The sequence below is a fragment of the Cavia porcellus genome, unplaced genomic scaffold, assembly GCF_034190915.1.
Source record: "Cavia porcellus strain 051 isolate PalLab524CR breed Dunkin Hartley unplaced genomic scaffold, mCavPor4.1 scaffold_20, whole genome shotgun sequence".
Lineage (NCBI taxonomy): Eukaryota > Metazoa > Chordata > Mammalia > Rodentia > Caviidae > Cavia > Cavia porcellus.
This window is the reverse complement of record NW_026947503.1, coordinates 13,404,129-13,429,217: the sequence shown is the minus strand read 5'-3', so window position 1 is coordinate 13,429,217 and position 25,089 is coordinate 13,404,129.

The window sequence follows — 25,089 nt, the reverse complement described above, 5'->3', positions numbered from 1 at the left end:
AATAACTTAACGATAAACAGCATTGTTGCTAGAATAGCTCACTTCCCCATACATATTTTTGGTGTATTACTTCTTTAAATGTTTTTCATTTTTTTAGTCTTCATATTTAGTCAAAATCTTAAACGAAGCCTAAATGCTTTATTATTTTCATATGTAAATGGTGTGTATTTTTAAGTAAACATTCTTTCTGCAAACAATATAAAGTTTTAATTTGAAATTGTTATTTAACAAATTGCTTGTAAAGTAACTAAGGGCATACCCTTTGAACACAATTTGGACTTGCCATTAACATTTCTTGCACAACAGACAAAGTTGGGAGGTAGCTTTCAAAACAAAGAAGGGTGTAATGAGAACATCCATCTCCTGTCACTCTAATGAGGCATCTTCTCCCAGTCAAATAACTGCCTTTCATAATTAACAGCTCAGGGATATGTCAGAGAAGGGCAAAAAACTCTTTCAAATTCTGCAAGTACCTCTTAATCATTTTATGTAGCTGCTTACTGAAAATTCCTCATATGCAATGCCTGTTTATTTTTTTCTTATAATTTAGTTTTACCAGTTAAATGGAAAACAGGACTCAGTCACTCTTTATGGTATAAACAAACAAAATAATTGTTCATGTAGATGTTAATCAATCATTTTAATCATTGTCCATTGAGAAATAGATATCAAAGAATGCAAAGAAACAATAGACAGAAGATTAGGATAATGTGAAAACAGAAAAGCTTATTAAGTATTAAATAATAACATTAATTAAGAACTTTAAATGGCTGCCTACAGATTTTAAATTTCAATGTTAAAATTTAATATATTAAATTCTATATATAATTTAATATATATGGAAGACATGTATATTTTTCATTTGCATTCATATAATTCTCTGAAACTATTAAAATAACTTAAAAATAAATTACATAAAACACATTAGATCAAAATAGTTCATTTATGTATTTTTGTTATGCAAACAAAACCATGTAGATACTTATAATGCTATACGAGTACCAGAATGAGTAAACAAAATCAGGTGCTTGTTTCTATGAGGCTTTATTTGAAATAACATCATTTCAGATATGAATTTTATTTTTAGGCATTTGAATCACTGAAATAGTGTTAGTCAATTTGGGAAAACTTTACCTGGGGAATTATAGATACACAAATAAAAGTAAATCACTGATTTAAAAAATTAAATGTGTGAAAAAAATTTACATTTACTGTATGAAATGAACAACTGATAAGTGGCAGAGACTTTACACTAAGATGAGTATTGCCTCTCGAGGTTACTTTTATCTTCTAATCTGCTTCTGAGTTCTCATATCAAATGGAAAACATTATTTTGACCCCTTGTGCTTCTAGACTTATCTTTAAGACTTTTATGAGAAATTTTCTAGTGTGAATCTTGTGCTACCCGCCATCAAAACAAAAAATCCCTTGACCACTCATTTCTTTTTAGGTGGTATTTCAATTGTCCTAGGACCTTCAGTTATACCATTGCCACTTGGATCATTTCATATTTACAGACTTGAAATTACTGAGATGATTTTCTGTCTTCAACACAGATTCCAGATCTTAAGTTTATCCTCTGTTTTTAAAATTAGCCCTTTACAGTTCTCTAAAGCTACATTCTTCATTTTCATGTATGGAACAGCATCAAACTGCTGAGATGTTTTATTTTCTTTCTCACCTCATTTCTGTTTTTCAGCACATTTTCAAGTACCAAAAGGTAGTTCAAACATAAATAACACATAACTGTTTAGATTCCTTAAGAAATCTTGTGTTGATCCTTTATTGAACTTTTTGGAAAAGAAGAAAATTGGCAAGAATTGAATTGGCAAGAAATAAAACCTTAAGAAAAATAGTGGAAACTGAAGCATTAAAGCCAAATTCAGAACTTATTCATCTTCTTAAAAATACAAAAATCAGATACAATGAGAATTGTTTTAAATTTTTGTGTAACCCAACATATTGGCATATAATTGTTTATAAATCTCATCATCCTTCTTATTTTTGTTACATCAATAATAAAGGCACTTTACAAATCCACTGAGAAAGAAATTGATGGAAAAATTCCCAGTCAGAATAGCTCCATGAAATTATGTACTCAGAAATTAACCTGAGCAAAAAGAAAGTAAAAGAACTCCATAAAACAGAACTCAAGAAGAGGACAAAAGAAAATTAAAGAAGACATTAGAAGATGTAAAATGGAAAGCCAATCCTTGTTCTAACATAGACAGAAGTAATATTATCAATATATTTATAGTAACAAAAAATTAAATACATATTTAATGCAATTCTCATCAAAATATCACCAGCATTTTTCACAGAACTAAGAAAAGTGATTTTATAATTTATATGGAACCAGAAGAGAACTAGATTTTCTAAAGCAATCCTGGATAACAAGAACACAAAAGGGGGCATTGCAATCCAAGGCTTCACTTAAATCTACAAAGCCAGAGTAATACAAACAGCAGGCTACTAACCAAGAGACACACGTTACAACTTGTAGAATATAGAAAATGTAGAAAATAGCCAAGCCCTCTTCACCCATCTGATGTTTGAAAAAAGAACGAAACATATTCATGAGGAACAGACAACCTCTTTAACAAATGGCACTGGGAAAACCGGTTATCCACATGCAGAAGAATGAGTCTAGATCTATATTACTCACCTTGCAGTAGAATGATATGAAAAAGGAGCAAAGACGTAGGTATAAAAACAAAAGCACAGAATCTACCAGAAAATAAAATTAGAAAAACTCTTGAAGGCATAGGCATAAGCAAGGATTTCTTTAGCAGAATCCCAACTACACAAGAAATAATACTGAGAGCTATCAAATAGAATTACCTCAAATTCCTCTGCATAGCAAATGAAGATACGAACTGACTTTATTTTTTTTTTGATTTTTCATTTCTGTGTCTCTCCAGAGATATGTCAAAGTTATTTATCTTTTTATGACTTTAATTTTGTAGGCACTTGCTATCTTTTTTTAATTTTATTTTTAAAGAGGATATAATTAAATATAACAAAACAAAACAGATCATAAGATAGCAATGTAAGAGACACAGATTTCAAAACAAGGCAACTGGAGATCTTCACTATCTATCATGTTGTCTCTTGTTTTCTTCCAATAGTTGTCCATATCTTCATATACAATGAATTCATACAAAACAAAATAGTATAAAACTGTTCAGAACAGGATGATGAATGCATTTTAGGTCTTCAAGGGCAGACAACAGGAAAATCAACAATGGCTGCCATAATGTCTCTCACTCTCTTTAAAATAGCTGTACATAGCTTCATGTATATTGAAATTAAACAAGCAAAACAGACTAAAGTCCCTCTGGACAAAAAAATAATATTATTGCTGGATTTCACATCATTATGCTATGGAGGCAGCACTGGGTACATTAGTGTCTCTTTTCTTTAAAGTAACCATTTCATAGTGCATTATATAATCAATTCTCATAAACTTTTTAGAAGTTCGACACATGCATGTGTCTCTACATACATACCTATCCTTTCTGTATTAGAGGGAAAAACAAAACAAATTTCTAGAAATAAAAAAGACATATAAACAACAATAGCAGAGTTTAGAACACTGTCAATATAGGCTTTCAAAACAAGGTGATATGAGCATAACTAGGGTTGTTATTTTACAGAATGATCTTCAAGAGTTCCTCAGATCACAATACAATAAAATGTACAATTGTTCCAATCATATGAATGTTAACTATTTTTTCCAAGAATTTATAGTTTCTAGCACAATCATCTTAGCTATCCTAAGTGTGTTTATGTAATTTTAGACTTTTTTGTTTTCCCTTCCTATTTCTTTTTCCTCATTTTCATTGAAATATTATTTTTCCCTTTTAAGCAGATTCTTATCCTTTCACTGTAATTATTGAGTTTTTTGTATCTTATGTATTCTTATCATTTCTTACACTAGGGCAACTGTATCATATTTACACATGTGAGTTTGATTTATTTCACTTATGAGTATGATCTTGAGTTGCATCCATTTACTTATAAATTATCTCAATGCGACCATTCTTTGTAGCTGAGTAGTACTTCATTGTAGAAAAATACCACAGCTTTTTTATCCATTCCTCAGTTGATGGGCACTTAGGTTGTTTCCAAGATCTGGCTAATATAAATTGTGCTGCTATAATCATGTACATGTATATCATTGTGGTAAGATGTTTTCATTTTGGGGGGGGGAATATGTCTAGAAGTGGAATAGCTGGAACAAATGGAACCTCTAATCCCAGCTTTTTGAGGACTATTCAGATTGACCTCCACAGTGGTTGCACCAGTGTGCACTGACCCCAACAGTATAGAAGAGTTCCTTTTTCCCCACAGCCTCTCCAGTATTCGTTGTTGGTAGTTTTCTTTATCCTGGTCATTCTTTCTGGAGTGAGATGGAACCTCAGTGTTGTTTTAATTTGTATTTCTCTAATGACTGATAATGCTGAACATTTTTTCATGTATTTATTTGTCATTTGTATTTCTTCATCTGAGAACTGTATATTCATATTAGATGTCCATTTTTGGAATGGTCTTTGAATTTTGGGGGGCCTATTTTTTTAATTTTTTATGTGTTCTGGACAGGAGCCTTTTATCTGAGGGACCATTCAACTAAGATTTTTCTCCAATTTGTGGGTCTTTATTTTCACTATGCTGGAGACTTCTTTTCACATGCAAAAACTCTTTAATAGGATGTGATCCTAGTTGTTGATTCTGTGAAGTATTTCTCATGCGGTTGGATTCTTGTTCATGAATTCTCAACCTACCCCTATGCCTTCAAGATTTCTATCTACATTGTCTTCCAACAAATTTAGTGTGTCTGTTTTAATAGTTAGATCTTTGATACATTTAGACTTTAGTTTACTACACAGTGATAGGCATGGGTCTAGTATTAGTTTTTGGCATATGGAGAGGCAATTTTTCCAGCACCATTTATTGAAATGATGATTTTCTAGTGGACATTTTTGGCCTCTTTATCAAAGAGAAGATGGCTGAGTGTGTTTGTAGTTATAGTTGTATCTTCTAATGTAGTCCATTGATCTTCTTATTCCTGTACCATGCTGATTTTATTACAGTAGCTTTGTAGTATAAATTCAAGTCAGAGATTGTGATGCCTCCTCTCTTGCCTTTGCTGCTTAGAATTGCTTTTGTTATTCTAGGTCTCTTCTGAATTTCAGGAGTGATTTATGTAGATCTGTGAGGTATGTTAGTGGCATTTTGATTGTAATTGCATTAAATCTGTAAAACAATTTCAGGAAAATGGCCATTTTCAAAATTTTTTTTCCTATCCGTGAACGAGGGTTGTCTTTCCATTTTCTGAGGTTTTCTTCAATTTCTTTTTTTAGGGTATTATACTTTTCCCTGAATAGATCTTTTGCTTCTTTTGTTAGATTAATTCCTAAGTATTTCATTTTGTTGGATGCTATTGTGAAGTGTGTGGCTTCTCTTATTTCCCTCTCAGTGGTTTTGTTGTTAGTGTATAGGAATGCTATTGAGTTTTGCATATGGACTTTGTAGCTAGCTACATTAGTGAATTTATTTATTGTACCTAGGAGTCTTTCAATGGAGTTTCAAGAGTCTTCTATGTAGATTATCATGTCATCTGCAAATAATGAAAATTTAACTTCTTCTTTTCCTGTCTTTACTCCTTTTCTCTCTCTTGTCTAATTGCTCTGGCAGTATTTCCAACACAATATTGAATAAGAGTGGTGATAATGAACATCCTTTTCTTGTTCCTGATTTTAGGGTAAAGGTTTTCAGTTTTGTGCCATCGAATATGATGCTGGCTGTTGATTTGTCATAGATGGCTTTTATCATAATGAGGTGTAAGACCATCTATTCCAATATTCTGTAAGGTTTTTATAGTGTTGGATGTTATCAAAATATTTTCTGCATCTATAGAAATGATCATGTGGTTCTCATTTTTAGTTCTATTGATATGGTGGATTACATTTATTGATTTGCCTATGTTGAACTATCCCTGCATTCATGGGAAGAATCTCACTTGATCATCATGTATAATCTTGTTGATGATCTGCTGCATCCTCTTTGCCAAAATTTTATTGAGAAATTTTGCATCTAAGTTCATTAGGGAGATTTGCCTGTAGTTCTCTTTTTTGGTTGGGTCTTTCTCAGGTTTTGGTATTAGAGTAATGTTTGCTTCAAGGAATAAGTTAGGGAGAATTGCTTCCCTTTGAATTTCATTAAGAGTTTGAGGAGTGTTGGCATTAAATCTCATTGAATTTCTTGTAGAATTCTGCAGTGAATCCATCTGGACCTGGGCTTTTCTTTGTCGGTAGGGATTTAATCACATTTTCAGTTTTGTTAATTGAAATCTAGATATTCAGCAGTTTTACTTCTTCTTGATCCAGCTTTGGTAATTCATATGTTTCTAGGAATCTGTCCATTTCTTCTGTTATCAGGCCTATGAGAGCAGAGATTTTCAAAATAGGTGTTGATGATCTTCTGTATTTCCACAGAGTCTGTAGTGATTTCACCCTCTTCATTCCTTATTGGATGAATTTGAGTTTTTTCTTACCTTTTTTAAATAAGATTGGATAAAGGACTGTCAATTTTATTTATTCTTTCAAAGAACCAATACTTTGATTCATTGCTTCTTTGTATTGTTTTCTTAGACTCCCTTGCATTAATTTCTGCTGAGAGCTTTATAATTTTCTCCCTTCTTTTGGCTTTTAGTTTGACTTGCTCTTCTTTTTCTAGATGTTTGAGGTGTAGCATCAAATTGTTTATTTCTGTTCATTCTATTTTCTTGATGTGGGAATTCAGCACAATAAATTTTCTTCTGAGGACTGCTTTCATTGAGTCCTACGGGTTCTGGTAAGATATATACTTATTTTCGTTTATCTGTAAATATTATTTAATTTCTTCTTTAATGTCCTCTGTGACCCACTGATTGATTGCTTGGGAGTGTATTATTCAATTTCCATGTGTTTTGGGGATTTTTGCAGTTTATTTTTTTATTAACTTCTAGTTTCATGTCACTAGGATCTGACAATATGCATGGGATAATTTCAATTCTTTTGCATTTACTTAAGTATATTCTGTGGGCTATTTCATGTTCTATGTTAGAGAACATTCCATGGGCTGCTGAGAAGAATGTACATTCTGATGTTGTTGGGTGGCACATTCTGTATATAACTACTAAGTTCATTTGTTCACAGGTATGATTCAGTACTGTTATTTCTTTCCTGATTTTCTGTATAGTTGATCTGTCCTTTTGTTTCAAAGGCATGTTAAGGTCTCCTATTAACATTCTGTTATTTCTTGTTTGGCTTTTCATTTCTGCTAAGATTTATTTTGTATAGCTGGGTGCTCACAAATTTGATGCATATGTATTTAAGATTGATATTCCTTCCTCTTGAAGTTTTTCCCTAAGTAGTATGTAGTGGCCTCCTTTATCTCTGTGGATCATCTTGGTTTGAACTTCACATTGTCTGCAAGCAAAATAGCTACCCCTGCTTTCTGAGGGGGAGGATCATGTTGCATGGAATATTGTTTTTCATTCTTTGACTTTCAGTCTATGAGCTTCCCTTTGGGATAAATGGGTTTCTTGTAGACAGCATATGGTTGGACGTTGTTTCTTGATCCATTCTGCCAGTTTTTGTTTTTCTTTTAATTGGTGAATTGAGGCCATTTACATTAATGGTTATTACTGATATATAATGGTTTACTTTGACATGTTATCTTTCTGCTGTTGGTTCTTTATCTTTCCACTCTGTTTGTTTGCCTTCCCTAGTGGTTCTTCCTATATCTGTCTAGAATGTCTTTTGGTATTCTTTGCAGGGTTGGTTTGGTGGTCATGAAATTCTTCAGCTATTCTTTTTCATGGAAGAATCTTATTTCTCCATCCATTTTTGAGGGACAGATTTGCAGGGTATATCAGTCTGGATTGGAAGTCATTTTCCTTTAGGATCTGAATTACTTCACTCCATGCTTTTCTTGACTACAGTTTTGTGTTGAGAAGTCTGCTGTATTTCTGTAGGCTTTCCTGTATAGGTGATCTCTCTCTTCTTTGTAGCATCTTTTAATATTCTGTTCTTATGTTGGATTTTTGGAATGTTGATTATTATATATCTGGGTATAGTTTTATTTTGGTTATGGCTATTTGGAGTTCTATATGCTTCATTGATCTGTATGTCAGTTTCCATACTCATGTTTGGGAAACTCTTAGTATTACTTCTGTAAATAGCCTCTTGATATCACTTGTGTTGTCACCTTCCTTTTTGGTTATTCCTATTGATCTTATGTTTCTTTTTCTTTGCATCATCTTGCAGTTTTTGTCATTTCCTGGTTCCTTATTATTTTTAAAAGATCTTTTCTTTCCTGTTCACTAGCTGCAATCTTGTCTTAAAGGTCTGAAATTCTATCTTCACTTTTGTTGAGGTAGTTTTTCCAGCTTGTGATTGAATTTTTGATTTCCTACAAACCTCAGTGAATCTGTTTCATGCATTCTGTTTGTTTCTTATATTGTTCATTCAGAGTATCCATCTTTTTGCATTGGTTCTCTAATTCTTTTAACTATATCTTCTTTAGATGTGTTCAGCATTTCTTTCATTACATTTATTTTATGTACCTGGGAGACTATTTCTGATTTGAGTTCTTTTATAGCTTTCTGGAGTTGTTTCTTTACTTCAGTTGTTAACATTTCAGGAATTTCAGATGTACTGCTTAAATTTTCTTCTGTGTCTATGTTTCCTAGGCTTTCTTGGGTTGACCTGGAAGTTTGAGATTGTATTTTGCTCTTTCACTTTGTCATTTTCCTGTATTTCTGGGTTTTGAGTGATGTGTTAAAGCTTCTCCCATGTGTTGCAAATCATGTGGCCCACTTTTGGCTCCCAGGGCAGACAGTAGGCAACTGCTAGCAGCTTGGAGTTCACTGGCTGTGGGACAGTTAAGTCCATGGGGATTCATGTATGTTCTCCAGTAATTTGAAATGCAGGGCATGGTCTTAGCTCCTGGGAGCAATTTTCCACAGCTTCCCTGTGTGCTCAATTTCATCCCATGTGTGCTCAGTGCCCAGAACTGAATTCAGGCCCTGCCAGCTGCTTGGAGTTTGACACTTTCTATCCCTTTTCTGCTTTTTATCTCATTATTTTTATAGTTAGTAGTTCAGGAGATACCACTCAGTTGAAAAATGCTGGAATTTATTTACTCTTACGGTTTCTCACACCAGAGTGACAAAATGATGTTTGCATTCATGGGTCTGATTTATTTCACTTCTGAGTATGGTCTCAAAGTTGTATCCATTTGCTTATAAAAATCTCAAGTTTATCCTAATATATGATGCTTTTGTTTTTCCCTCAGGCAATGGTTTTATGGTTTTCTGATTTCCTTGAATCTAAATAGTTATGTGAAAATATTTTAATCAAAATATAATCATCAGAAAGAATTCTTAGCTCATTGAATAACTAAAAGTCATTCATAAGGTTTCATTCAGAGGAGAGACTTACAATGGCCAGCTAATCACATCTAGTGAAGACTAAAAAAAGGAGTAATAATGCTTTTTCAGATGGGGAAACATTAGGAAACTAATCCTGGGTTAATCCTAGTTTGCTTACTTAACAGTTCATTTTTTTTTAAAAACCAAAAAAGATAGAAATAACTCATGAACCAGAAAAGATCATTAAAATATATCATATTCATTATATATAAATAATATATCATAATTTGTATTTACTAGGAGCAACTCATTTATGCTCAATCATGATTTTAAAAAATCAGTACATTTACTTAGAATTGCAATTACATGAAAATTCATATTTTAGTCTTTAATATTGTTTATAAATTACTCCAAAAAAAACACTCTCTCATTGCCTGCCAGTTGAATCTGTTAATTATAGGGGTAATACCATATTTGAATACTATTAACTTCCTGCCCATGAACACAAGATTCTTTTCCACTAGTTTGTGCATTGAATTTATTTCATTAGTGTTTTATAATGTTTTATGTACAAACTCTTCATTTCTTTTTTTAAATGTACAACTAAATTTCATTAATTTTAGATATTTTAGTTAGATTTCTTTGATTTTTATGTTTTGGAGTAGTTTATTGTTATTCTGTGATATTTTGTTATGAAATTTTGTTTTATTTTTCCCCATAATATAAAAAGGAAACAAAGGCATGAACAATGTTTCAAATCGTGATATTAATCACAAAAATTTACATATGTCATTATGTTTAATATTTCTAATTACGTTTGATTCTTTTATTTAAGAGAAAGGTCTACTCTCAACATTAAGATGACAAAATATTTTACTTTTAAATTTTAAGCAATTAAATTATTAGCAAGTCTACCTACACTTACTTTTCAGCATGATTATGTATAAAATCTCAATTTTGTGCAACTCATTGGCATCTTTGCCTTGCAATTTCCTGAAAAGAGACTGCAATGTCATTTTCATATTGCAGAAAATCAATATGAAACTTGCATTTTAAAAACTCTATTGCTGTAGTTAAGCTTTGAACAAATTTACTTGTATTTATATTCAGTACTTCTGGATTCTTTTGTCTCTCTGTTTTTATTATAATAATGCAAAAAATTCAACAAAATATTGACATGTATATTTTATATTCTATTTATTTTGTTTCATGTTGATTTTTCATTATTAATGAAAGAGAGAGGTTAAATGATCCAGTACTCTTCTGCACTCTCAGGTAGAGTATATATCCCATGTCAGTTTAAGGGAAAAAAAACATATTTATGTCTGGTCCATGTTTAATTACTTCTGCCTAATTCTTTATTATTGTACTTTGAATATTACCACTTTTTTCTAAGTTGAGCCATTTATGTTTGCAATACCACAAGTAAGAAATGAGAAACATATTAAAGTTAGTGTTCTAAAATCAGAACAGTAAAGTTTCTGTGTAAATGTCCTGTGGTCTATTATCTTTTGTCATTCTCTCTGTAATATCTCTGGCAGCCTAAACATCTGGAGTCCAGCTAATTGAAAAGCTTGAGATACAATTTATTGATTTTCATTCTCTGTTGAGATATATAATGACATATACCAAACATAGAAGTATCTATTAAGTACAAAAATAGGTGGTGAATCAATGAATAAATTACTTATTCATTCTACTTCACCTCAAGCCAAATCTACTCTTTCAGATGGAGAAACATTAGGAAACTAATTGTAGGCTAAGTGTTCATTGCACAAATACAGATTTTTCATGAACAGATGATTTGACACATAGAAAATTTTGCAATATCTAGGATATATTGCCTTTGAATGGCAAAAAGGAGTACAGTGTTTAATCTCTAAAATTTGAGAACCAGCCTAGAATCAGCGAGGATACCTGTGCAGTTCCTGAAATCTTAGCTGATATGCCCAGTGACTGTACTTCTCCTTGTCAATTCGATCATCTAGTCATGTGTATTTGAGGAGTGCTCTGTCTATGAGGTCTCGATTGAATCCCAAGTTTTCTGCATCACTCACAATGTGATCTCTGTGTCTTTTCCACTTTCTGTTAAAGAAAATATTGCTTTTTGACAATGTCAAAAGGATTACAAATGCATTTGACAAATGGTAAGTGAACTCTTAAATAATAATGCTTTCAATGAAGTAATATGCCATAGGTGCTTAACAAACATTAGCTACATGAATAAAAGTAGAAAGAAAATTAAGAGTAAGAAAATATTTTCCATTATCACTAAAGAACCTACCTCCTGATTTAAGAGTTTGCTCTAATTTCACTTACTTATATTTCAACTTCATGATGTGCGTCATTGTGTTTCTTGCAAGAAATTGTTAAGATTTAAGAATGAAGATGAGTGCAACGCAAATATCTATTGCTTTTATTTGATACTACTATTAATATTTAAGTTTTTATAAGTCCAATTTTAAAAATTGATGATTACAGAACCTTATATTAACATACATACCTAGATTAACAGTTAGAAGAAAATTTCGTGTTTATCAGATTAAATTTCTCATTATATAGGGAAGAAGTAAGATCTAGAGTGAGCAAGTGACTTAGTTACAGTTTAACAATGGTCACACTCCCACTAGTTATAGTAAACTTCTTATACTTTGGAGTCAGACTGTCTAGGTTTCCATTCCATTTCAGTCATTTACCAACTGTGGGACCACAGAAACTGTGTACATTTCTGGGCCTTGCTTTCTTCATATAGAGCATAGATGAAAAGAAACTGTTCCATGTGCTGTACTGAGTTAGTAAACTCATGTAAACCACATACGATGCTGCCTAGAAAGTACAAACTGCTCTCCTGTTGCTGTTAGTGCAAGCATAGGGCAGAGCAGGACAATGACCTCTGGCTCTGGGGCAGTTAAGTGGGACCTGAATTCCACTTCCTGAACCTTCGGGGACCTACCTCAAGTCACTTAACATCTCAGAATCCCTTTTCCTGCTTCAAAAATAGAAAAGTCTATATGCTCGATTTAGGATCAGGTAAGTTATTCTTTCTAAAATGTTCAAAGATATAATAATGCATAATTTGTGCAGGTAGCAACATTGCATTAACAAAGAATAGGTTATTTTGAATAATGATGATATTGCAAATCATTTTTACTTTGTACTTAATATAAATTTTCTCAGTCAATCTTTGAATGGCATGTTTAATATAAACGTGCTATCAAAATAATTACGTTGTGACATTAAATAACATTTTCAACATTTTGTATTACCTAGAGCAATATTAAATTGAATAGATTAGTATGCAGTTTTAATGACTTAAATGACTCCTAAGTAGATTAATTCAATAAAGGTAAAATATGCAAAAACACTAGGCTACCTGGTATTATTTTTTGTACATACACTGTTCTATAAAAAGTATATTTGTACTTACTAAAACTCTAATTAAGGTGATAAACTCAATATGTTTAAAAGGTTGATTATATTTTGTTGCTAAATTTAAACATTTTAAATAATATCAATCAGTTATAATTTGGTGAGTATAGTTTTAAATGTGAATATAAAGTCATTAAATTTATTGTATAAAAGCCTTATAGGTAGCAAATAGAGGATAATTAATACTTTATATGAGAAAAAATATTTTACATACAAATATTTTTCTTAGAAAACAGTCTGCACTTGATAATGACAGTAAAAAACATGTCATTTTTTATCTTACTGAGGTTACCTCCTAAGGGAGCCCATTGGTAGCCTGTGGTTTTTTCTGACACTTGAATCAATAAAAAAAAAAGTAAGCAAGAAAAATATGATAACCTCCCCTTCCAAATGAGATAATTTCTCTAATATTTGCAATTAAATATATTGAAATCGTTACAAAATGTTTCACTTTGGTTTGTAATAGTCAAAATATAGCTATTTTTATTTTTCAACACGAGGTTCTTCTTTGTATCACTTTTATTAAAGTTCAAAGTGTCTGAGATCAGAATCCAAACTCTGAAAAATGAATCTCTCAAAACACTCTGCACACATCCACTATCCTTGCAACTCCCAGGGCACTGGATAGTGCAAAATGGATCTGTGCTCATGAAATGAAAATTGAGATTGATCAGTGATGACTAACGAGATCAGTATCCTCAGAAGTATAATTAACTTAACTATGTAAGTTAATACTACTAGGAGAACTATTGATATCAACTGGATTTTAATTTTAAGTTGAAGATTTACCTAACAGAAAAAACTTCTATAAGTCTAGCTTTGCAACGCAACACACAGATACACAACATGTATGTGTGTATACTTTACAGATACACAGTCACTCTCCTAGAGTTTGTGAGAAAATTACTGCTTCACTTCCAAAGTGTAATAGCAACATGGCACTAAGAACAGGCGAACTCAAATCACAAGTGCTCTCTGTTAAATGTGCCAGTCAAAAATAAGTAGCAAGATGACAAAAGGACAGTTTCCTTCATTGAGGTTTTTGCATATTCTGATTCAAAATTTAGCACAGAGATTTGGCACAATCGAAACCCTGTGGACTCTCATAAATAACAAACAGACTTGTGCTTCCAAGGCAAAGCTATTTTGTGGTGAAACCTCAGGGAATGGAATTCAAATTTACTAACACAAGGAAAGTAGAAACAATGGAAAAAAGCAATACCAGGCCAAAGTTGAGGAGGATAAAATATGAAGTGAATCATTTTTCTCCCTGTTTTTCTTCTGTAGTCATTTTTAAAAATTTAAGAGTTAGCCCAAGAACTGTTATATCACCAAAAATAGTGTGGTCATCAGTTAATAAATTTAGTGTATCATTTTTTCTGAAAATATAAAGAAATGTAGTAGAGAAATGCAAGTAAAATATAGCTTTATTTCCTTTTGTAAAACACTTTAAAATTTTAAGGAAGTGTTATTGCTAGAACTGTGATAGTAGGAATATTTATGTAATCACCAATCAGTAAATTTAGTATAATGCATCTTTATAAAATGGAGCCCAGAAGTCCTCCCTGCAAGTCAGTGCCACATACAGGCACTGGGGGAACAGGCACCTTTACTCATGAGTCAGTGCCATTCATAGACCGTGGGGGAGGAAAACAAGAAATCACCAAGAAGCAAGCCCTGTGAATTCGTGCCATGCATGGGTGACTGGTTGTGAGAGCCAGATGCCAAACCTTTCCAGCATGTGGGCTGGGAAACAGGAAGAGTCAGTGTTCCCACCCCATCTCCCCATTGTAGGCTACAGACTGAACAGGAGGAACACAGGCACAATGATAGCTATTGAGGTAAAATATGATTTAATGCTTGTAGTATTTAGAGTTTCACTGAATTTGCAGGTCTAAAGCCAGTAAGTAGTCTGATCATCTATCCAGAGGATAACAATGCATAGTGGAGCGTCAATATAGGGTCTTCTTCTGGAGTTAGTAGCCACTGTTAATTCCCTATTAGCTTGTTTTGAATTCCTGTACCATTTTCAGTGTTTTGTTGGGTTGGGTTTTGTTCTTTTTTGTTTTGTTTAATTTTGTTATATCCAATGGCATGGGCAGATACTTCAAAGATAACAAGATATATTATAGTAACCATTTTGCTTTCACTATTGTCTTGTTTTGAAGTCGTTTATTGCATTCATTGTTGTGTTTTTATTGGTTCTATTCTGTTTTGTGTGATTTTTACTATGTCTTAAGGTATCTGCAGCTCCTTTGAAGACAACAAAAGGTTTGAAGTCCTATGTTGCTTATACTGGTTTCTATTGATTGGCTTTATTATGTATTTTTTTGTTTTGTTCTATTTAAAATATTTTTTAAAAAAAATGAGCCAAATCAATATGAAGAAGAGTAAGATTTATAAGAAAAACAAAAATTAGAAAAATGTACATGTGATATGTTAGAATTTAAAAAATAAATTATTTCAGAAATAAAGAAAAGAATTTGTAAAAAAAACAAGCTATTAGCATTACACGTTGTTTTCAAAGAAATAAAAATAAAGCAGTAATTTAAAAATTGAGGAAAAAATACAAAAATTAAAACTTGGAAAGTAACATGACAAATATAGAATTTAAGGAAGGAAAAACAGCGTAGGTAAGGCAAAGTTCACATGAAATACAGCAAACTAATACAAAATGAATTATATAAATTTCAATTTAGTAAAGTTTTAAAAATTAAGAAGGAGCAACTTTAGATTACTTATTGATATTATATGGCACTTATGAAGAAAAATGAGCAAAAGCAGTAATAAGAAGAAATGTTCTTTGGAAATCTAATTGAAATCATACATACATTTTAAGGCCTAAGATGAAATGATAAATTTTCTTAAATAAATAAAATATATGGTTGCCACATTTTTACTAGCAATGCAGTATCAAGACACATTGATGTAACATTAAGGACAAAAATTAAAGCTAAAATATATTTTGTGCATATATTTACATATATTCTGATACATAAATTCTACAAATTATTACAAAAATACATACATTCTACAAATTATGAAAAAGCAAAAATCTTGTTCCTATGCATTTTTCTTGCAGACACTACGAGAGATTGAATGTCAAACATCAAAAAGAATAGAGAAATCTTCTCAGAAATTTTCACATTATGTGTGAAAATTAAACATATTTACATGAAGGTGGAAGGACAATAATGAATTTAAGGAAAAGGAACAGCATTTCATGGCTGTATGCTCTGACAGTCCAGAAACAGAACTTGTAAGAAGCAGTAGGGATGGTAGTTAAACTATGATACTGATTGCTAATAATTATTGGAGTATTAGTATTAAAAGCTGTATTTTAAACCATCAGTTGGATAGAAAGTAAGTGAAAAGAAGGTGAAAAATCACCTCACTAAACTTTTGCTTGTTCATTCTAAGTAACCAATACAAAAATAACTAATAAATAAATACAGTCACATAGATAGCAGTCTGAAAATAAATGTGATGTTAGTAGTAGTTTCCAGACTACAATAAGAAAAATAAATGGTAATTTAGTTAAAATGATGCAAGAGCTGGGAATATGTTTAGTGCTAGAGAACTTGCCTTGCAAGTGAAAGGCCTTACATTCAATTGCCAGCACTGCAAATAAATAAATAAATTATAAAATTTAAAATGGTGCTTTATATAGGAGCTAATCCAATCTGATTGGATACCCACAGGGACCTCAGATCAGACAGACACAAAATGATGACCAAGGGGAGACACAAGAAGATGGCTGACATTTGCAATGCACAGAGACAGGACTCAGAGGAGATAATCTCAGTGGCACTTTGATCTCAGGCTGATCAGCTCTTTACAGTCTCATTTAAGTTTCTGTTAAATCACAGTAGTGTATGGCAGCCTTAGAAAACTATTGTGCTTACACTTGAAACACTGGTCCTGAAATCAGCTCTAGTTATTTAGTACTGTTATTACTTTTGATGCATTCTTTTTCCTCTGATATAGTACTGTACAGTTTTCCTCCAACACAAATTTCTGCTAATGTTTCATTGTAAAAATTATTCTTGACTTTTCCAAGATTCTATTACCTGCTGCTAAGTGGGTACTACAAAATAAAGTATTTCACTTATTCAGTCAATATTAAGGGCAAACACCTCTATGTCTATTTCTTTAGACATATGTTTGAAAAAAGTGCTGCAAGTCCATCTTTTCCTTCATTTACAGAAACTGGGAAGATGGTTCAACCCTGAGAAAAACAGTTCCAGATTGACAGTAGTCAACAAAAGGAAATATGTAACTTTAGTGACAAATTCTATCACTTAGGGAAGTTCCTGACACAACATTCATTGGATAACAAAGAAAATAAAGAAGTGTACAGGGAATAACTGTTTTGCAAATGACCTAGTATGCAATGAGTACACTCCACCTGCCTCATCATCCCACCTCCAAGTCCCAGAGAACCAAAATATAAAATAAAAAACAACTTGAAAAGTTTAAATTGATTGCTATATTAAAAAATAAAGATATACCAGACATTTAAAATATTTTGCTTTAGTCAACTAAAACTGGAGTAACTATTGATGATTGACAATTGCAAAGTGATGAAAGATGACAGTCCCTGAAAGATACAGGTAAAAATACAGCAAAAGGCAGAGACAACGGGTTTATATTCATTACTTTCTCTTCTTTAATTCTAACATTAGATTTTTCATACATTTCCAAATAGAATGAAACTGTGAATGTCTGATTATGTGTATGATGCTGATGTGAATATCGCTTAGAGAGCATTTCACTCACATCATCACTTGTCTCTTTTCATTAACCCTACATATAGCTGTACAGTGTGTTAGGGTAGAACTTTCTATTCCACGTAAAAAGCAATCATTGTAAAATAGTTTCTTAAAACTAATGACTCAGGTTATGCTTCTAAAAAAGTACAGAATGAAATTTACTTAATTTTCTACTAATTATCTTCTTGGAATTTATAGAATCCCAATTCAAAAAAAAAATCATACTATGGGAAATCAATCTATGGTAAATAAATTAATGTAAATTTATGTCTAGGAGATTGTTTCTTAAATTAACCAAGATGACACATCTATTTAACTTTAGATTTAACATAGCTTGCTGTGAACACACACAGTCTTCTGGTAAAATCATTCTTGGAAAACTGAAATAGCAGTTTTAAAAAGTTTAAAAATCATTTCCATCATCTGTTCATCAACAGATATAATTTGAGGCACATAAAAATTATGCACTTCTCATTTAAAAGCAAATATTTAATAACAGTACAATTAAATATTCAATATATACACACGGTTTAATTATATTCAATATAATACATACTTATGGCAAAATGCTAATAATGGTTCAACCTGAATCAGGAAAATTGATTACTTTTGCAAATTCTTATTGAATAGTTGGTCATATCTCACAAGATAGAACAATGTATCTTTGAGTCTTTTTATTATATGAGACTACAAGAGAATTCTCAATCCTGGAATACATGTGTCTTAACATTCTTAACACATTAGTAGCTATTATAATTTTTATATAAGGTTTTTCACTAAATATTGGAAAATAATACACAAATTATAATCCTTGGTAGAACATATTAACAAACTAAAGAAGTAAAAAATACTGGCCTTATCAAAGCTTATATTCCAGTAAGGCAGGCATAGATAATAAATAATTTATTATTATTTTGAATTAAGAATATACCATAGAGAAAGAATGGTAAAGATAAATAAAATATATTATTAGAGTAAGTGAAGTACAATGATGGCTCAGCTTTGAGTGTTGAAAAATCAATATTGAGATCAGTTCCTAAAGATGAGACATATTTCAAAAGAAGAACAAGTAATATGTTCAGATATATGGTGCAAGATAAGACAGGTACATCATTGTGATATATAATATTTACACCCAGGATCTTATAAAAATGAAATTATCTCCAACAGTGATGTTGAAGTTTTCAGGGAAAAAAAGATAAAACTTTAAATTTTAGATATTTTATATTAAAATAACATCAGAAAGGCCATTGTTCAAGTCTGTGCTAAAGAAGTGTTGAGACATAATCTGATTTAGACAATCAAGGGAGAAATAGTTGTTGACAGAGAAGTGAAAATGGCAGAAGACCTTTGCCACTTCAATTGTTAGAGATATGGACATACTGGAGTCATCCACTAGTGAGACCAAGGAGTGACTAGAAAGACAGGAGGAAAATGGAATGTCTTGGAATCCATAAGATGATAGAGTCCGTAGGGTCTGCATAAAATGCTACTAAAAATCTAGTATAAATAGGACTGATAAAGAACATTTGTACTAGTAATCTGGAGCTTACTTATCATATTAGGACATTTTCAGTGCAGTGGCAGAGACAAAAGCCTAAATGGAAGAGACATTAGAAAGAATTGCAAGAGAAGTCATCATCAGAAAATGTATGTTTTTCTTGGAGAAATTTAGCCAAAAATTAGAAAAAATAATGGAGTAATTATAGACATTATAAGGTCATGCCAAAAATATGGGTTTTGTTTTGATTTGTAAACTTGGAGAAATGGTCAAACGACAGTGGAAATATGTTTCAGGAGAAATCAAATCATTACCACAATATACTGTTCTGGAATAGATAAGAAAAGATGTAAATCAATGCACAGCAGAGGGGTTGTCTTTTGCTAGGTTCTTGGATCATTTGTTTAAAAAGATGGGCATGATTTTTATAAAGAATTGGTTATAAAATCTGTGTGTTGATACTGAATATTGTGTATGAGATGGTAGGAATTCCAGGCAGTTCCATTTATTCTGCTAATTTTAATGAATGAGATAAGAGCTCATATCAATTACTGAGATCATATTAGGAATAGAGAGTGAAAATAATGTAAAGATCAAAAGAATATGTGAGATAAACATTGACCAACATAGTCCTAAAGTGTTCTTCAGCTTGACCAAACTTTGGAAAAAAATGTTTTCCAAGCTAATTATAAGTTTTGTTCTTTGTTTTTTGTGACATTGACTACAGCAAAATAGGAACTGTAGATCCCTTTTCCCCTTTGAGATGTAAATTATATCTGGGCCTCCTGCCAGGTTTATAAGACAGAAATGTCTTTCAAAAGGATTCAAGATCAAGCCTTTGAAATGTAATATTCAGAAATGACCCCCTTACTTCTCATTGTCTGTAAAAGGATGAGGCCCCACTATGATAAGCAAAAGTTATCATACAGAAGTGGTCTAATTACATTGATCCACCAGCTCCTTGATGTCCTTTAATATATTCCTATGAGATCTTTCAAATGCTTAAACACTACTTTTGGTGAAACTCCATATATTTTTCTTTCAGTGGACGAAAGTTCAATCTTTTGCTCATTGTGCAGCTGTCTTGAATAATATTTTTCCTGCCTGTGTAACTTGTCTGGTGCAATTTTTCTCTGGACATTTCACAAAGTTAGAGCAGAAAGACTAGACAACTATTTTATATTAGAATTGCCATTTGAGAATCGCTAATAGGTAGTCTTTAAGTAGAATTAACATAGACAGTATAATTGAGGGCCGCTGGATCAGTCCCCTCCAATCACCGGAACCTAGGCAACATTACAGGGTCAACCCTGGGTTGGACTTGCCACCTGAGAGAATGGAAACAAAGACCCCCAACCCATCAGAGATAATTCCATGAATTCCAGAACAAAAAAATCAGTAAACTAGGTCTCCCCAAACTTCGATGCATAAGCTAAAGTAATCTTTTTCCCTGGAGCTTATTAAAAGTTTTTACACAGGAATGTATCTTTTACATACAATTATAACAAATTAAATTATGGGGAAAGACCTGTAAATAGATGCAGGGGACATAACTCAGTACCCTGCCAAGGTATCTCTGGAGAACCCACTGCAATTTAAACAGGCAAGGTGTCTAAAGCCATGTAAACTCTACCTTAAACATTTGTGCCATTTTCTTTTTACCTGCATGAGCCCTTTCATGATTTTTTGCAATTGTCTGCTAAGTGAAATTCTTTATTCACTTCACACAGAAAATGGAAAGCCATCCCTTGACTTCTTTGCCCATAGTATCAGAATCAAACAGTCCTATTTCCTCCTACTGTTAACAGGTCATGAGCTTCAACATTCACATTAATTTACTCTTCTGATCACATCCAAGGAGGCCATATACTTTGGTAAAAAGGTTGAAAAGTTACCATATACAGGTAAAGGTCTTTTATAGTAAGGAGTAGATACAAAGGGATATGCAAAGAAATAATGTAAATCTCCACACTTGCTGTATCACTGCCAGCATCTTCAGCTCTTTTTCCCCTTTCTTATGGAGAGTAAACTGAGTTCTAGACCTTCTGGCATCAACATCTTCATGTTATGTCACTTCATCTGAGCTGATGAAAGGAGGTACAGAAGGATGAGGTTTGGACAAGAGCTTATCTCTAAAAGGAAAAAATGTTAAAGTTCCATTTTGCTGTGTCAGTAATATCTCTCCTTTGCTTACTTCAGCTATCAATGATGAGGGCTTGTGGTACCAACATCATCTGAATGGCTGACTCTCATTTACATTAGTGTGCCCATTTCATCACGTATATATAGAACACAAACAACAGAAAAGCAGATGGTTGAACCTGAAAAAGTATCACTAATAAGACACAACCAAATGAAAGCTAAAGTCAGAAGATGTTTAAGCATTACATCTACTAGAAGGACTGTTTTCCTATAAGACAATCGTGCATAAGAATTTTTCTTTAAAACTTGTGCAGCTCTATGTATTTTGGTAGGGTTGACACAAAGTGTCCCTGTGATGCTGAACCTTTTCCACATTGTCTCCAAATGCATGCTCTTCTTCTTGATAGTAACTGTCAATTAACCACTTGCAGGTTTGTCCTTTGATAGCGAGACAGCTTTACCCAAAGATAGTCAAGAGGTAGCTCATCCTGGTGTTGGTCAGTCAGAACTTATCCCACCTTGGAATGGACACAACAGATAATTGGAGTCATCTTTTTAACCCCTAGATTTCTCTTACACAGTTTATCTGGAGTCCATTGTCAAGTCTAATCCTGTGTAGTTTATAGTCAGCAGCCTAAAACATAGAACTTTGACTAAGAGTTGAAGCATAATGGAAATATAAGTCCAGAAAACAAGCAAATTCAGTCTACAGGAAACATAAACACACAACAACAACAACAACAAAAGCAGAGACCAAGTTAGATACAGAAAGTCAGTATTTCTGTGAGTTCTGCCAAAAATAAATATAGGAACAAAACACTTGAAAGTCCTCACCTGCTCGTGGGCCCAGGGAACTCCAGCCAGCAGTGCATACACACTGGGCTAGACCCAGGCACCAACTGCAACTCCTGCTGTCTCCACAGATGACCTCGCAGGACACAGGAACTCCAGGCAGTGGCACACATGGGACCAGGCTGAACCGGGCCCCTTCCATGTTCTGCACTCTTGGCCACCCACCTCAGGACCTAGGAACTCCAACCCATGACATACACACCCACAGTCCCACCAGTACCATCAGAGACCCACACACACACATCTCCTGGACCTAGTATTGCTGTTGAATTTGGGTCCAACACCTCCTCCCAGTACCTTAGATTACAATAGGTTAACCAGGCAGTATTGAAGAGAGACTCAGTAAAATGTACTCAGCAGGATTCTACCAATGAGGTGAGTTTACCACTAAAATAGGAATACAGTTTGCCACCTTCAGTGGATAAACAGAAGCAATACAGAAGCAACCTCCAAAAGTAGGTCATAGGCGAGCTTTGCAGGTGGGTTGGTGAGTCCTTCCTCCACACAGAGAATAACAAGGAGGTTGAAGAGGGTGCCAACAAGGCCTCCTCCAACCTGGAGAAAATTAAGTGGGTCTGTGGGATATCCAGAGACACAGTAAGGTCCCAGCTAATATAAACACTATAAACAGGGAGATCTGGTGACTCTGAACAGCCTGAAGACATAATAACAGCAGGAACTAGGGGTTCATTTCTGTCAGTACTCCTAGGCTTGTCAGCCTAGGAAGAATATAGGACTCACTCAACAGGCCCTGCAGGGGGAATTCAGGTGACTGGTATTCAGGTGACTGGTATTCAGGTGACTGGTATACCTTTTCATTGCGGGACCCAGAAATTGGACAAACATCAACCTTACAGTAAGACCTCTAGATACACACTACCAACAATTGACACTAATGGGATTGAAGGATCAAATACAAACCTGAAAGGGGAAAATGGCAAAACAAAAAAGCAAAATGCAATCTCAAATATGTAGTCCACCAGGAGCAAGTTCAGGAGACATTGAAATAGAGGACTTCAAAAGTCACACACTGGAAATCTCTGAAAAGATAGCAAGTGAAATAAAATAAGAACTCCATGAGGCTATAGATGAAATCAAATCAGCAGTAATCGCTCATGTCAAAACAAATAACAATTTAAAGGAGTTGCTCAGTGCAGCTAGAGAAGAAATAGATTTAAAAAATACAAGAGAATGAGAAACTGATTGAAACCTTGAAAGAACAATATAGAAAACAAGCAGAATTCATGAAACAAGCACAAAGAGATATCCAAGAAACAAATATTCTATTAAAAGCTGGAAAAACCATTTAAATGAATCTGAGGATAAAACTTAAGACCTTGGACAGGATCACAATTAGCGATCATGAAAGGACAGAACTTTTAAAAATAAAAAAGCAGCCTGAAATGAGAATCTAGCAGTTTCAAGATGATGACAAGAGAAGCAATATAAGACTCATAGGCATCAGTGAAGAGGCAGAACTGAATGAAAAAGACATAACTTAAATATTCACAGAAGAAATAGCAGAAAATTTCCCAAATATGAGGAAAAAAATCTGATATTCAGTCAAGTGAGTTATGCAGAATGCCAAACAATCACAACCAACATAAACCTACATACAGACATATAATAATTAAGATCCCAGACATGCAGCATAAAAACAGAATACTAAAATCTGTTAGAAAAAGACACAACTTACTTATCAAGGAAAGACCATTACAGTCACAGCAGATTTTTCAGCACAAACTTTCAATTCAAGACAAACTTAGAGTGAGGTATTTTAAGTCCTAAAAGAAAACAACTTTCAACCCAGACTGATGTACCCAGGAAAACTTCCTTCAAATTTAATGGAGAAACAAGATACTTCCATGAGATATAACAACTGAAGAAATTCATGTCCACCATAGTAACCCTAGAAAAAGTGCTGAAACACATACTAGATAAAGACAAGGTGCCCATAATCCCCGGAACAACAACAGAAAGAAACCACCAGGTAGAACAAGCAATTGAACAACGGGGGAAAGCAGAAAGCAAACAACTGGAACATAGCATGGCAAAGCCAAGCCAGTACATATCAGTTGTATCCATAAATGTAAATGGCCTCAATTCACATATCAAAGCAAATAGGTTGACAGAATTGATCAAGAAACAGGATCCCACAATATGCTGTGTATAAGAAAAACATCTGACCCAAAGGAAACTCATAGTGTCAAAGGATGGAAAACAGTATTCATGGCAATAAGAACTAAGTAAAAAAGCAGGGGTAACTATTCTATTTGCAGACAATGTGAACTTCAAACCTAAAATGATTCAAACCGATAAAGAAGGTCACAACATACTTGTTAGTGGAAAAATTCAAGAGGAAAAACTAACAATTATTACTATATATATATATGTATATATATATATATACCAAATACCAGAGCACTCAACTATATAAGACAAATTCTAATGGATTTGAATAAACAAACACACAAGAACACAATTATAACAGGGACCTTAATATCCCATTGTCATAAAGAGATAGATCAACTAGAAAATGAGGGAAAGGGGAAAGGAAAGGAAGATAAAAACAAAGTAAGAAAAGAAAGGAAACAAAGCTTTTGTAAACAGATGCCTGTTTTTAATTGAACATTTAAATTTTATTTTTTTAGTTCTTTATATATTCTTGATATTAGCCCTTTGTCTGAGAGTAGCTTACAAATTTTTTTTTCTTTCTGTAATTTGTGTCTTCACTCAGTTATTGATTTCCTTTGCTGTGAAGAAGCTTTTTAATATAACATGATCTCATTTGTTATTATTTAGTAAAGTTTCTTGTGCAACTGAGTTCTGTTCATGTCTTTGACTACATCTATGTTTCAAGTTTTAACTATTTTGTTTTCCAGAAGATAAAATATTTCTGTTATAGGGTTAGATATTTGATTTATGCATCATAAGAGATATGTGTCTAGGTTCAAACTTTGGCATGTGAATGTCCA